The following is a 15155-nucleotide window of genomic DNA, read 5'->3' as shown; positions in this document are numbered from 1 at the left end:
GCAAAATTAAAGCAAACATGGCCAAAATCATCGTTAGGGTATTTAGTTTCAAAAAAGTATCCGATGACCCCGCCCAATAATTAAGATTGCCGCAATGTCTAAAAATAGAACATTGCATTAAATGTAGATTTTGGCTTATATATCTGATATCTGAAACAAAACCATAGAGACAATCTAACAAGGGATAAGAACATTTCGCCTCATAAAATTATGTGGACCAGTCAGAACTTTTCATGTGGGACAATATGAGCTCTTAATTTAAAAAAAAGTGGGACAATCGGGAATAAGCCCTACATACTTGAGCAATTCTAAAATAAACACTGTTGATGTATCTCTTTTAAATTTTCGATTAAAAAGTGTTTTACATTTACGAATGCACTATATTGTATCTGTATCTAAAATATTAAACGCATTTATTTCGTGATAGAAATTAAGTAAATGCTTAAGTAACCATTTTATTACTTTTCCCTCTCTTTTCGAGTTTGTCAAACAAAAATAAACTACTTTGTTGAAAATGCTGTTGTGTTAACCAAAGTTTCCTTAATCTTATTACTTGAATAACCTCGAACTTCCTCGTCATTTGGATATAGTTGCTAAATAATTCCGAAATGTATGGATTAATACAGTTTATCTAAATAAATAGCTATACATGTATTACGTAAACTTTGTGATAGTGTTCCAAAAATGAAGTTTGTTTGTTTGTTATATTTGTAATATTTGTAATTTTTAAGAAAAATAAAGTTGTTGGAAATATGACGAAAATATTACCAGACTTAAAAAAGTTTTTTTTAACTGAAATGTTGCAAAATATTTTGGAGCGACTGTCAATCAGCCATTCGCGTATAAGTGCAAATGGTGACTATATATTATTAGCGGGAAGAAGAAACTGTGCGTTTAAGCAATACCATGTCGTAAATGTGTGCACTTCCACATGTAGCAAACGCCGACACCATTTAACATAATGATAAAACTATTCAAACGAGAAAACCATTGATTTACAAAACACTATACGACAAACAAATACAGAAACAAACAACTATTGAATTACAGATTGAAACTCCGTTCCTGACTTATTCGTATGATTATCTTATATAATATTTAGCGCGGTTAAACATCAATTTAGAATTTCAATAACGAAACCATCACTCAAGGATTATTTGATTTGATAAATTTCTAAACTATTCTAAAGTTTCGAGCATATAAAAAAGAAGATGTGGTATGATTGCCAATGAGACAACTATCCACAAAAGACCAAAATGACACAAACATTAACAACTATAGGTCACCGTACGACCTTCAACAATGAGCAAAGCCCATACCGCATAGTCAGCTATAAAAGGCCCCGATAAGACAATGTAACACAATTCAAACGAGAAAACTAACGGCCTTATTTAAGTAAAAAAAAATGAGCGAAAAACAAATATGTAACACATAAACAAACGACAACCACTGAATTACAGGCTCCTGACTTGGGACAGGCACAGATTTAAATAATTTGCCGTAGTTAAACATATTAGCGGGATCCCATCCCTCCCCCTAACCTGGGACAGTGGTATAACAGTACATAAGAACGAACTATAAAAATCAGTTGAAAAAGGCTTAACTCATCAGATAGACACAAATACAAGTGGACGTGGCCGGGTACTTATACATCCCGACACAAAAAGACACAATGATTAGATCTGAGAGTACTCGCAGTTATCTGACAGCTATTTCAAAGCCACTAACAACTAATAAAAAGTCATGCCTCTGAGACTTAACGTTCGTTTAAGTCTTTGAATATCCCATGTATTCTACAAATTGGTGTACGTACACCATTGCTCACACGTTTGAGGATGAAAGACTAACTTACGACGAGAATGAATAAGAATTAGTCTATATAACAAGATCTAAAATATTTCTAGTGTAAAAGACTTTAACCTCGCCACATTATTTATGTATGTGCCTGTACCAAGTCAGGAGCCTGTATATTCAGTGGTTGTCATTTGTTTATGTGTTACATATTTGTTTTATCATTTATTTTTTTGACATAAATAAGGCCGTTAGTTTTCTCGTTTGAATTGTTTTACATTGTCTTATCGGGGCCTTTTATAACTGACTATGCTATATGGGCTTTTCTCATTGTTGACGGCCGTACGGTGACCTAATGCTGTTAATGTCTGTGTCATTTTGGTCTTTTGTGGATAGTTGTCTCATTTGCAATAATACCACATCTTCTTTTTGATAAGAATGCCAACTGCTCATCGATCACACGTACGATTATTATATCATTTTTTTTTTCACTCATCTAATTATTATGTCTATTTTAATTCAATATTGTATCCATATAAATGTATATGAACGCTTACATATATATAATTATTGCGATATCATATATAAGAGAGAGGCAAAAAGTACCAAAGGATAACCACACTAAAAGGGTTGAAACAAACCAACAAGATACACAACAGTCCACAAAACAAATGGTCCGAGAACACAATTAATTCGTAGTGCATTCCTTTTAGAACATAAATGAAAATTAAAAAAATCCCACCTGCGCTTTCTCAATGAAACTTTTACAGTGTGTTGTACTAATTTTGGGACAAATTATATCAAAATTATAGAAAACTTCATCGCGTCTAACTCAAAATATGGACAATTTTGTGTTTAGGGTGTCTTGAAATCTTTTGACAGCTTCCGAAGTGCTAATTTTTAACCTTTTTCAGCTGGACCAAATCACTACTTTCCTGTAAAATTCTGGACCCAATTTTTTTTACAGTGTAATTTCACCACCCCCCCCCCCCCTACTTACAATTTGAGGCATTAAACAAGGAGAAATAAATTTGGAAGGGGTATAAAAATTATTGGCAAGTAACCCACTGTTTTCACTAGGGACTAATAACGAAAATCAAGGGACGACAATTGTGGTCTCGGACGAAATCATTGAAATATAAAATCTCAGCAACAAGAACCAATGCAACTGTGATGATGTGGTTTAAAAAGTCATGTATTAAACTCAAACTCTCGAACACGTTGTCTTGGAAGATCTTTATTCCAAGGGGGTCCTTAATAGTTGCTTTTTGATAATCCTATAAGGAGTTTATAATTTAACTCCTTGCGAACACTTTCATAAGGAACGAAAATTCCCATCTGCATCTTTTTGAAAAGATTGCAAATATTGTTTAAATTAAATAGGGTATCCCATTTCAAACCCAGCGTCTCGGAAAATCTCATTTTAGGGCACTAGACAATGATTAAATTTGTAGTAATTCGATAATAATACATGGATTTCTCGCGAAAACATCGTTGAGGCGAAATTTAAAGTTTGTCTTGACTGATTGAAGAAATTTCACAATAAAAACTGAAACGCAAAAATGCCAAAACGCATAAAGATGTTTATTCAGGACAATAACTTATATAAAACAACAGCAGAAATACATATATTGTATCACCAATGGAGGTTGTAAAATACTGTAGGTGATACTTTTAAACGTAATGTTCTATTTTTTTTTGTCGTTAAGGGGAGTGGAGGGTATTAATCCATTATTTTTTAAATATACATGTAGGATTTTGCTTGTTTTTCTATAGATGAACTTTTATCATATACTAAATAGAAAAATCAAATAAAAACATGGGGTTATCGTTCACTTAAGCTCACAATCTGCCCTCGAAAGAAGCAACCATTTTTGTTAAGGTACTTTTTTTTAAGTTGAACTAATAGGAGAAATAGAGAGAGATATATATCGAAATAAAAAAAGAACTAAATTACAGAAATCTATTTAATTTTACAACTGTTTAGTTTACGTAAAGCATATTTGAAAAATATCTATAGGTCACCGATGAGTTGAAAAAGACATTTTAATTCTAATGCCAAAACAAAATGTCATTATTGCACTAAAGGGAGACAATTTGGAGCTTTTACAGTGATATAAACATTTGAAAAATAAATCTGAGGCCAAAATCATTCGATTTTTTGGGTTGATTTTTGAGCCAATTCATAAAGTTATAACTAATAGTGTAATAAAAAAAAGTTTGTAATGAAAACAAAAATTATAAAATTTTTGCTGAAATTACCCTCGAGCCTCCGAAAGAGCAAGTATTGCACACAAAAAAAGGAATCATCCTTTAACGGAAACAACTCTTGAAATCATCGGCTATTCGTCGATGACTAAAGGCTATTTATTTCTGAAATCTAAATTTTGTTTTGCTGTTCTGAGTGTTCAAGATGTTACATGCAGCTAAAATATTGGTCAAACATTTGAAAAAATACTGATCTGTATAAAATTTACACAAAAGTAAACGAATGAAAGCCACTGGAATGCAGTCCAGGACTCGGATAAATAAGCACATTTAAACAAGAGTGCACACACTGAAATGTCTTGCCTACTTTACTCATCATTAATATTATGTTGATAGCCATAAGTATAAAGATTTATTACAACTGCCACATAAACTTAACATTCACCAAGATAGCTAAACAAAGACCCTATGAATTATGAAAATGAGATAAATGTCAGACGAACCATACCAGGCAGACATGAAAAGCTAACAATTCTTCGATACAACAAATATACTTGACCTATTACTTATAGTTTAAGAAAAACAGACCAAAACACAAAAACTTAACACTGTGCAATGAACCGTGAAATTGAGGTCATGGTCAAATAAAACCTGGGTGACTTACATAAAGATATTTTCATGCACCAAATATAGTGACCTTTGGCATATCATATTAGATAAAAAGACCAAAACTCAAAAACTGAACTTTGACCACTGAACCATGAAAATGAGGTCAAGGTCAGATGATATCTTCCCGCTAGACATGTGAACCTTACAATCATTCCACACAACAAATATTTTAGACTCATATAAAGTATGAGAAAAACAGACCAAGACAGAAAAATTTAACTATAACCACTGAACCGTGAAAATGAGGTCAAGGTCAGATGACACCTGCCAGTTTGACATATACACCTTACAGTCCTTCCATACACCGAATATACTAGCCCTGTTGCTTATAGTATCTGAGATGTGGACTCGACCACCAAAAATTATTCTAACCTTTGTTCACTGATCCACGAAATGAAGTCGAGGTCAAGTGAAAACTGTCTGACGGGCATGAGTACCTTGCAAGGTACGCACATACCAAATATAGTTATCCTACTACTTATAATAAGAGAGAATTCAACATTACAAAAAATCTGAACTTTTTTTTAAAGTGATCACTGAACCATGAAAATGAGGTCAAGTACATTGGACATGTGACTGACAGAAACTTCGTAACATGAGGCATCTATATACAGAGTATGAAGCATCCAATTCTTCCACCTTCTAAAATATTAAGCTTTTCAGAAGTTAACTTACGCCGCCGCCGCCGCCGCCGCCGCCGGATCACTATTCATATGTCGAGCTTTCTGCAACAAAAGTTACAGGCTCGACTAAAATGACAGGTTATATGAACTGAGTGGCAATAAAAGCACAAGTCTAAAACTTGCTTTTTAAAAAAATAAAATCTTTATTTAAAATGGTAATCTTTAAACAAACAAAAATTGAATATGAAAATTTACAATTCCAACAATAGAGCGATATTAAACAGAAATGTTTCATTATCATTTTTCGGCTACAATTGGTATATGAACCATCCAAATGTCAAAATATCAACATAGAGTATTTACAAAGAAAGTTTCTGATATGTTGTGCAACTAAATCTCTACAGCAAATGGTAGTGACAACACTAGATGTTAATTAGGATCCAGCGAAAAGCAAGGCGTTTGTCCACGAAGGTAGCAAATTGTCGGTGTGACTATCGCTGACGGCTTTTGGTAACACACGATATGGTTGTTGGTCATGTTGTTATCACCATGGAAGGTCATCGTGCTCTTAATTTCCACACAAACTGATATAGCTCCAAAGGTTTAACAATGATCACCAATGTCAATTGGAAGGCCACGCGGAATCAATATCGGAGATGTTAAAGACAAACGCATCGGTCATGCTGGGCTTTTGTTGCTTAATGTCTAAATGGACATGGCCTATAATTAAAAGATCCTTTTGCGGAATTTGTGGATTATTTGGTCAACTGTATACAGTCTACGAGCAATTGCATCCTGGGAAAAGCCTCATTAGATAAACCCCAATTTGTTTGTAATTGGTTGTCAGAAAGACCTGGCATATAGTCATTTATTATTTATCATTCATATTATTTATTGAACTTACTTACTTACAATAAGGGATAAACCAGCGAGTAAGTCAGCAAAGGGTCAGGGAAGTACCTTGGTATATAAAAAAGTCGAAATAAACAATTGCCGGCTGGCCAAGAGATTCTACACGTGGGGTATGATGCCAGAGGTAGAAGTAGGCATTGCCTTAAAAAAGAGACACAGATCACTTAGGCCCAAGACCCGTACGAGTTTGACAATAATGAATTAAAAGGGTAAGGTGGTACCTCTGTTTGCAACGAAGTCGAAATACACTTTAATAATTGCCGGCTGGCCAAACTAAAAGATTCTCCACGTAGGCCATTTTACCAGAGATAGAGGAGGGCATTGCCATACAAATTTCTTATAGCACTTATGCCCTAGACCCGTACGAGTTTGACAATAATGAATCAAAAGGGGGAGATGGTACCTCTGTTTAGAACAAAGTCGAAATATAATATTGCCGGCTGGCCAAACAAAGAGGTTCTCCACGTAGGCCATTTTACCTCTGTACCGATGTAATGCATTGGCTTTATGAGAATAAAGATATCACACCAGAGATAGATATGGTAATTGCCTTTAAAATGGCATATAACACTAATTCCAAAGACCTGAACGATTTTGCCTGCAAGGGGTTAAAAATACCTGTGTTACCTTTGTTTACAACGAAGTCGAAATAAACCTCTACCTCTGGTATAATGATCCACGTAGAGAATCCCGGAGTTTGGCCTACCGGCTACAGTTATTTTGACTTTAATGTGAACAGAGGTACCACCTCCTCATTTGAGCTCTTTACTGACAAACTCGTACGGGTATATGCCATATAAGTGCTATAGGCTATTTTAAAGGCAATGACCACCTATACCTCTGGTAGCATGGCCCATGTGGTGAATCTCGTAGTTTGAACAGCCGGCAATATTTCATAACGACTTTGCGATATACTAGAATACCCTCCTTTCCTTTTGCTGGCATAAGTGCTATAAACCATTTTAAAGGCAAGGCCCACTTCTACCTCTGGTATCATGATAAACGTGGTTCATCTTTTATATTTCGACTTTTTTATATACCAGGGTACCCTCCTTACCCTTTGCTGACAAACTCGTACATCAATGGAATAAGAAGTATGGGCCATTTTAGATGCAATGTCCACCACTACCTTTGTTATAATGGCCTCTGTGGAGAATTTCTTTGTTTGGCCAGCCGGCAATAATTCAATTCGACTTCGTTGTAAACAAAGATACCACCTCCCCCTTTTAACCCTTTGCTGAAGCACTGTTACGGGTCTACGGCATAAGTGGCCATTTTTGAGGCTATGGCCACTTCTACCTCTGGTATCATGGCCCATGTGGAGAATCTCTTCGTTTAGCCAGCCAGCAATAGTTTATTTCGACTTTGTGATATACTTAGGTACCCCCTTACCCTTTGCTGATTAACTTACACGGGTCTGGGACAAACGTGTTATGGCTATGTTAGAGGTAATGCCTACCTCATCCTCTGATATAATACCCCGCGTATAGAATCTCTTAGTTAGGACAGTCGGCTTAATTTATATTTTCGTTGTAAAAAGAGGCATCGCATCCTCCTTTAACCTTTTGCTGACAAACTCGTACAGGCCTAGGGCGTAAGTTTTATCAGCCATTTAAAAGGCAATGCACACATTTAACATATGATTAATGGCCAACTTGGAGAATCTCGTACTTAAGCAAGCCGACAATAATTTATTTCGACTTCTTTGTAAACAGAGGTTCCAACTCTCTTTAAAACCCTTTGATGATACCGCGTACTTCTCTAGGGAATAAGTGATTTAGGCCATTTTAGAGGCAATGACAACCTCTACCTCTGGTATCATGGCCCACGCGGAGAATCTCTTTGCCATCCATTAATAGTTTAGTTCGGCTTTATTATATACTAGGGTACCAACCTTACACTTTGCTGACTAACTCGTACGGGTTTAGGTCATACGTGCTCATGGTCATTTTATAGAGGCAATCCCTTCCTCTACCTCTCATATTATGGCCTGCGTGGATAATTTCTTAGTTTAGCCAGCGGGCAACAGTTTATTTTAACTTCGTTATATACCGGGGTAATTCATCCCCCTTTTAACTCATTGTTGACAAACTCGTTCGGGTCTATAGCATAAGTGCTATGAGCCATTTTTAAGAGAATGACTACTCCAACATCTAGTATAAGGGCGCACCTAAAAATGTCTTAGTTTGGGCAGCCGTCACTATTTTTGGTGGACTGTGAGATATACTAGAGTATTCCCCTTACCCTCTTCTGACCAACTCGTACGGGTCGAGGACGTAAGTGCCATGGCCCATGGACCATTTAAGAGGCACTGCCTACCTATACCTCTGGTATAATGGCCAACTTGGAGAATCTCTTAGTTTGAAGAGGTGGCAATAATGAGGTGTATTTTTACTTCGTGATATACCGGCGAAACTCATGCCCCTTTTAATTCGTTGCTGATAAACTCGTGTAGATCCAGGACACAAGTGCTATAAGCCATTTATAAGGGTTTGACTACCTCTACTTCTGGTATAATGGCCTACCTGGAGTATGTCTTAGTTTAGCCAGCTTTTAATAGTTGTTTTTTAGACTTAGGGATATACAAGAGTATTCCCCTTGCCCTCTGTTGACCAACACCTACGGGTCTAGGATATTAGTGCTTCGAGCCATTTTAGAGGTAACGCGATATATTGTAAAAGACATGAAATTTCATGTACAAATCATTTATAATGTGAGTATTGTCTGTATTTAACTCCTAAAAGGACATTGTATTTTGAAGTTCAAAATGAAACCTGCCAAAAATATACACATTTTATATCGGACATAAAGCAAAATTATCGGACAAAAAGCAAAACGGACAAAAAGCAACGGACAAAAAGCAAAAGTTTCGGACAAAAAGCAAAATAATTGGACAAAAGGCAAAACGGACAAAAAGCAACGGACAAAAAGCAAAAGTTTCGGACAAAAAGCAAAATAATCGGACAAAAGGCAAAACGGACAAAAAGCAACGGACAAAAAGCAAAAGTTTCGGACAAAAAGCAAAATTATCGGACAAAAAGCAAAAGCGGACAAAAAGCGAATTGCGGACAAAAAGCACCGTATCATCGTCATTCAAGGGTAATAACTCCTATGAGGAGTCATCTGACGTTTTCACGCATCTGATGTATTAGAAGATCTTGTCATGCTGTACTTTTTTGTCATGTCTACTTAAGTTTCTATAACCTCAAAAAAGAATAATGGTAAAAAAATGGCCATCATCGCATAAACATTAAGTCGAATGACGAGGTGAGCCATGGTTACTTTCATGTGAATCTTGTCCAACTGTTATTTTTTTGTTGGTGTACAAAGATGCCTGTAAAAAGTAAAATAAAAAAAAACGAATTCCTAGGAAAATTCAAATAAAAAAGTCCCTTATCAAATAGCAAAATTAAAAGCTCAAACACATCAAAGGAATAGACAACAACTGTCATATTCCTGAATTGGTACATGCATTTTCTTATGTAAAAAAAATGGTGGATAACACAGGGTTTTATAACAAGCTAAACATCTCTTTCCCTTACATACTGGAAAGACATTAAAAATGAAAAAAATGGGGGTACAGCAGTCAACATTTAGTTATAATCTTAGTCACTATAAAAACCAACAAAGATGTGAACAAAGTAAAGAAAAGTGGAAATATATACACTATAGACGAAACACATATTCAAATCTTATTCTCATCAATTTCTTTTCATTTTTCTTTCTTGTCTACCCATTCGCCACAATTCTGCGATCGCATCGTATGTTTCTTTGATATCACCGTCATGTACATGAAACTTGTTTCTGGAGACCACTTAAGATAGAGTAAAAAAGTGATCTCTTAAGACAGGTGGTCTTTTAATACAGGTTCAATTTGTATGAAATGTACTACATAGGGATTTAAAATTAATTGTCTTATAATACAAGTTTTTTTTCTTCTTCTTCTTCTTCTTCTTCTTCTTCTTCTTCTTCTTCTTCTTCTTCTTCTTCTTCTTCTTCTTCTTTAATCATCGATTTGTTTTTCTCTACATCCTTATATTCCGACAGAAGTCCGAATACTATACTGAGCCAAAAAAGTTTAGCAACACTTTTTTTTTCAATTTTTCTTTTGTTATTTCTGCAATTTTTTTTTTAAACATCCTTGATATAATCCTTAGTTTTACCTGTAATTTTTAACAGTCTTACTTTTTTTTTCTAGATGATTGAGTTCGCGCCGTGTTAGCTTTCCACGTGTAATTGATGTTTTACCTTGTGTACCTCTACTTTGAAAACAATTTTTTTTATTTTTTTCTCTTACTTTCAGAAACACACCATTGGTAGGAAAAACACAAAAAAGTTTGAAAAAATTGCATGGGGCGTCAACCTGGCCTCTCCGAAAATGACCGTTAGAAGGCTATTGGAATGGTTGATGCAAGAATGAGTGTTTCTGGTGTCTGGGCTTGATTAAATGTGCATAGGTAAACAGTTTAGTGACTAACAAACAGATATCGACAAATTGCAACTGCACGGGATAGGTCGATATGTCATAGACCAAGAATAACTATCGTCAAGGGAGGAACGCCGCTTTCGCTTTACATCAACACGTGATATTTTTTTTCCGGCCACAAGAGTAGTGCATTGACTAAGGGCAGCTGCTGGTGTGCCTTCCAATCCTTCATTGATGCACTTAGGGCATGGCCGAGAAATTGATTTTGATTAACACTATACTCATTTTCGCATTTTGACCCTCCCGCGCTCCATACAAAGAAAATCCTACTGAATGTGAGTGATAAACACTCATGATGCTTCTGACATGTCATTATTTCATTTTTTATTATTAAAATCATATGTTGTTACAATTTTGTAATAAAATAAAATTTTATATTTTTGTTGCTAAACTTTTTTGGCTCAGTATATATCAATAATATTTTCTTTTCGGTGACGATGGTGTTTACCCTGAAAAATTCCACGAATACCGGTATTTAGGACGACAAACCATTTCATGTTAAAGACTTCTGTTGGATTCCTCTAATTTCATAACAATTAATATTGCTTTTAATTCTACTCAACGAAATAATCTCTTGTTTTATTTTATGGATTTGTATCTTTTTGTATCAAAAAACATAAATAAAGGCAACAGTAGTATACCACTGTTCGAAATTCATAAATCGATTGAGAAAAAAAACAAATCCGGGTTACAAACTTAAACTGCGCGAAACACATCAAACATAAGAGGAAAACTACGAAACAACAGAAACACAAGACTAAAACATAACACACACAGAAACGAACTATAATATAACAATGGTCATTTTTTCTGTTATGGTACTGATCATTTTAAGGATTATGTCTCCTTGTGTTGATTCAATGCTAAACATCTGGAAATCCACAGCCTTTCCCCTTGTACGTTCATATTTGGTAATTCGATTGGTTTTGCGGTTAACCAAACCTCGCACTTTTACGGCAACGTTAAATATAAAATGACAACAAATATGACAGGACTACAGTACAAATAAATGCAAGAATATTCAGGACAAGGAAATACACAAATAAACAATACAATAGGGCATTTCGACATTCGAATAGTTATGAAAGCTACCAGGCTTATAATTTAAGACACCATTCTGTAAACAACAGACTGAACCTAAATGAACAAGACGCTGATAATAGAGGGAATCATCACTCTATCTTTAACCAAAGACACACATGCTAAAGGTACAAGTCGGTAAAAATGAGGTAAGAGTTCATAAAGATAATAGTTTTACGCCAGAGTGTATCTAAATGCTGACTGCAAAAATTGATTCATTGGCCGAATACGGAAAATGGTAAAAAATCAAAATGATTGTATCTCTTGATAATGAAGAAGTTTCTGTACAAGTTTTTTTTTAATTCAACGTAGGTTTGACAAATTATTTAAGCTATAAAAGCTATCAAGTTTTTTTAAGTTCAACGTAGCTTTGACAAATTATTTTAAATTGTTAAATTATAGGTAAAATACAATAAATCACAAAGGTAAAAAATTTCAATCAAGATCATTTTCTTTATCCTGTTTATGAGGAAAAAGCTTATTTTTTTGAATTCGGAAAATTTTATTAAGGTTAATAGTTATCAAAAGTACCAGGATTATAAAAACACGATTTATATACAAAAAAAACGGAAACAGATAGAGCAACACACGACAACCACTGAATTACAGGCTCTTCACTTAAGACAGTCACATGTATACTTTGATGGGTAAAACATGTTTTTGTCGCTCAACCCCCTAACCTGGGAAATTGGTGAAACAACACAACAATAAGAACAACCTATACAAATCAGTTGAAAAGGCTTAATTCATAAGATGGATAAAAAAAACACCGAAGAGTTACTGAAAGCTAGTTCAACATGTTCAAGGCCAATAAAAACTAATAAAACTCATGACTTTATATCTTAGCCTAAAACATCAAACAGTACACATCAAACATTCAATGGATTTAGTGTTAAGACGTCAATGTAATAGTTAGTGAAAAACATAGCCTTGTTAAATTCCAAAATATAGGTATCGACAGAATGTAAGGCCGTGAATGTACAGATGTATCGAGCAAAGATATTTAATTGGGTTTAAATTTATTGATAAAAAAATCAGTATTTGAACCGAAAAAAATCACTATTTAAAGAATTATTCACGGTGTTATATATTTAACCTTTACCCGGATCGTATCTAAATTAACGTGGTTTGTACAGCGCATCACTACAAAAATTAGAGGAACAGCAAAATTTCCAATTTTTGTATATATATATGAAAGAATTAAGTAAAGGTTTTTAGTTATTTGTTGTAACGAAATCATTGGCCTTATAATCTACAAGTAATACATAGATTACGTTCAGTAATGTGTTGTTGAATTTATCAATTAGATGCAATTTTTTCGGGTCTTTACAAACTTTGGCCAAAAACTGTAATTTATGACAATACGGAACCCGTTTCAGGGGCGGATCCAGGATTTTGGATTAGGGGGGCGCAAAGTTAAATGTTCGCCGAGCGGAGCGAAGCGAAAAAAATTTTGGAGGTATTATTCAGTGAAATTATTGAAATATTCTTTTAGAGAGTGTGCAATGTAGATATCTTGCCAATCAAAACGTTGCGAGAAAGATTTTGTGGTAAAATTAGAGAGATATTAAAGTTTCAAGCTAAAACCGCATAAACCCACCCCTGTCAATCTACAATTACATAATTAACAAAAAATCTGTGAGCTTCTATTCATTGATTGGATTGCTGACCTGACCAATTTTAGATTTTGAAAACAAAAATTTCTAATTTTGCTACCGATTTTTAATTGTCTTTTCATAAAAAAAAAATATATATATTTTTTGTTGTTTTCAGAGGTCGTGGCAAACCTTTTATATACATTTTTACTGCAAACAACTAAAATCAGAATGAGATCCTTACGAAGATATCTTTATTTTCATGAGATCCTATGTAATACGGAAGTACGGGTTTGGGCCTTGACCGTTTATGCATGCTTCGGCAAACTTTACAGGTTGCAAGTGAGAAACATATTGATACAGAGATATTAAATAATGATATAAATTAATAAACTAACCTTTCGCATGAACCAGTATATCTATCTTTCATTTCATTAAGAAAGAATCTAACCTGGACTGTTTTCTTGGCCGTACAATGATCAAGTAACCAACCCAACCGCGGGTAGGGCACTTTCACCTACTTTATGGGAGAGTGATGTAGGGATGTACCGCGTTTGACACCTTCCTTTGAAGTATAATGTATTTAAAGAACTTAAATAAACCGTAGTTCAGTTGATATGTGATCCTGAGATGTGATCACGTAGATTCGGTTAAACCTACTGTTACATATACTTCTTTGAATGCTAAAACAGATACAATGCGACGACATTAATTTTCGTCGTCTGTTCAGATACTTTATTGAGCTGAGGATAACCCATGCTTTGCAAATTTTAGGGGGAGCGCACGCCCGCCACGCCCCCGCCTAAATCCACCCCTGCGTTTGCTATTATAAAGGGGCGCAATTGAAGTCTATCGATGTACTCTGAATTAAAAAGAAATTAATAAAACTAGTCAAAAGTGTACGGTTGCTTTCATGCTCGTCCATCAAAATGAAGTGTTCTGTTATGTTCCAATTTGCATTCGTTTTGTCATTTTAAATACGTTTTAAAGGACAATGGTAAGTTTAGTTGTTAATTTCACGTGAAATGAATGCACAGGTACCAATACAATGTACACAATAAGATTACATAACATATTCTTTTATAAATGTCCGTTCCAAGCATACGCATGTAAAGGTACATGTTAAAGTCTCAAAACTCTGTAACAAAACCCAAGAAAATTTTCAAAATCTACTGGAGCTTTATGTTATCAATCTATAAGTAAAGTATCGGGAACTTAAAACATCTCTTCAGTTGCTTATAAATGCTAATATCCACGTCATTTGAATTTAAGTCGATAGTTGTCTCATTTGCAATCATACCATTTCTGCTTTTTTAAATGTAACTCCAGACTATATCCTTACATGAACTGCCAAACAAAAGGCCCAACTATTAGTAAAATTATTAAAACATTTTACTCTAACTGCTATCTCTTGATATACTTTATTACAAACTATTATATTAAAGAAAAGCTGTAAATTGGTACTGTTCAGGCTCGTCTGCCTATTGAATTATAAAGTGATAAGTCTTATCCGGATTCCGGTACTACATTAAATTTACCTCTGTGCTAGATTAAAACAATTATGTCGGAAATTATCAATAAAAAGATGTGGTATAAGTGCCAATGAGAGAACTCTCCATCCAAGTCACAATATGTAAAATGTAAACAACTTTAAGTCAAAGTACGGCCTTCAACTCTGAGTCTTCTCTCGCATCGAATAGCAACATAAAAAATGTAATGATATAATAGTCTATGGGGATTGCACTAAGCATAGTTAAAAGATATAGAAAACGTCACGAATCTGACTGAATA

The sequence above is a fragment of the Mytilus trossulus genome, chromosome 8, assembly GCF_036588685.1.
Source record: "Mytilus trossulus isolate FHL-02 chromosome 8, PNRI_Mtr1.1.1.hap1, whole genome shotgun sequence".
NCBI classification, from domain to species: domain Eukaryota; kingdom Metazoa; phylum Mollusca; class Bivalvia; order Mytilida; family Mytilidae; genus Mytilus; species Mytilus trossulus.
This window is presented reverse-complemented; position numbering follows the sequence as displayed.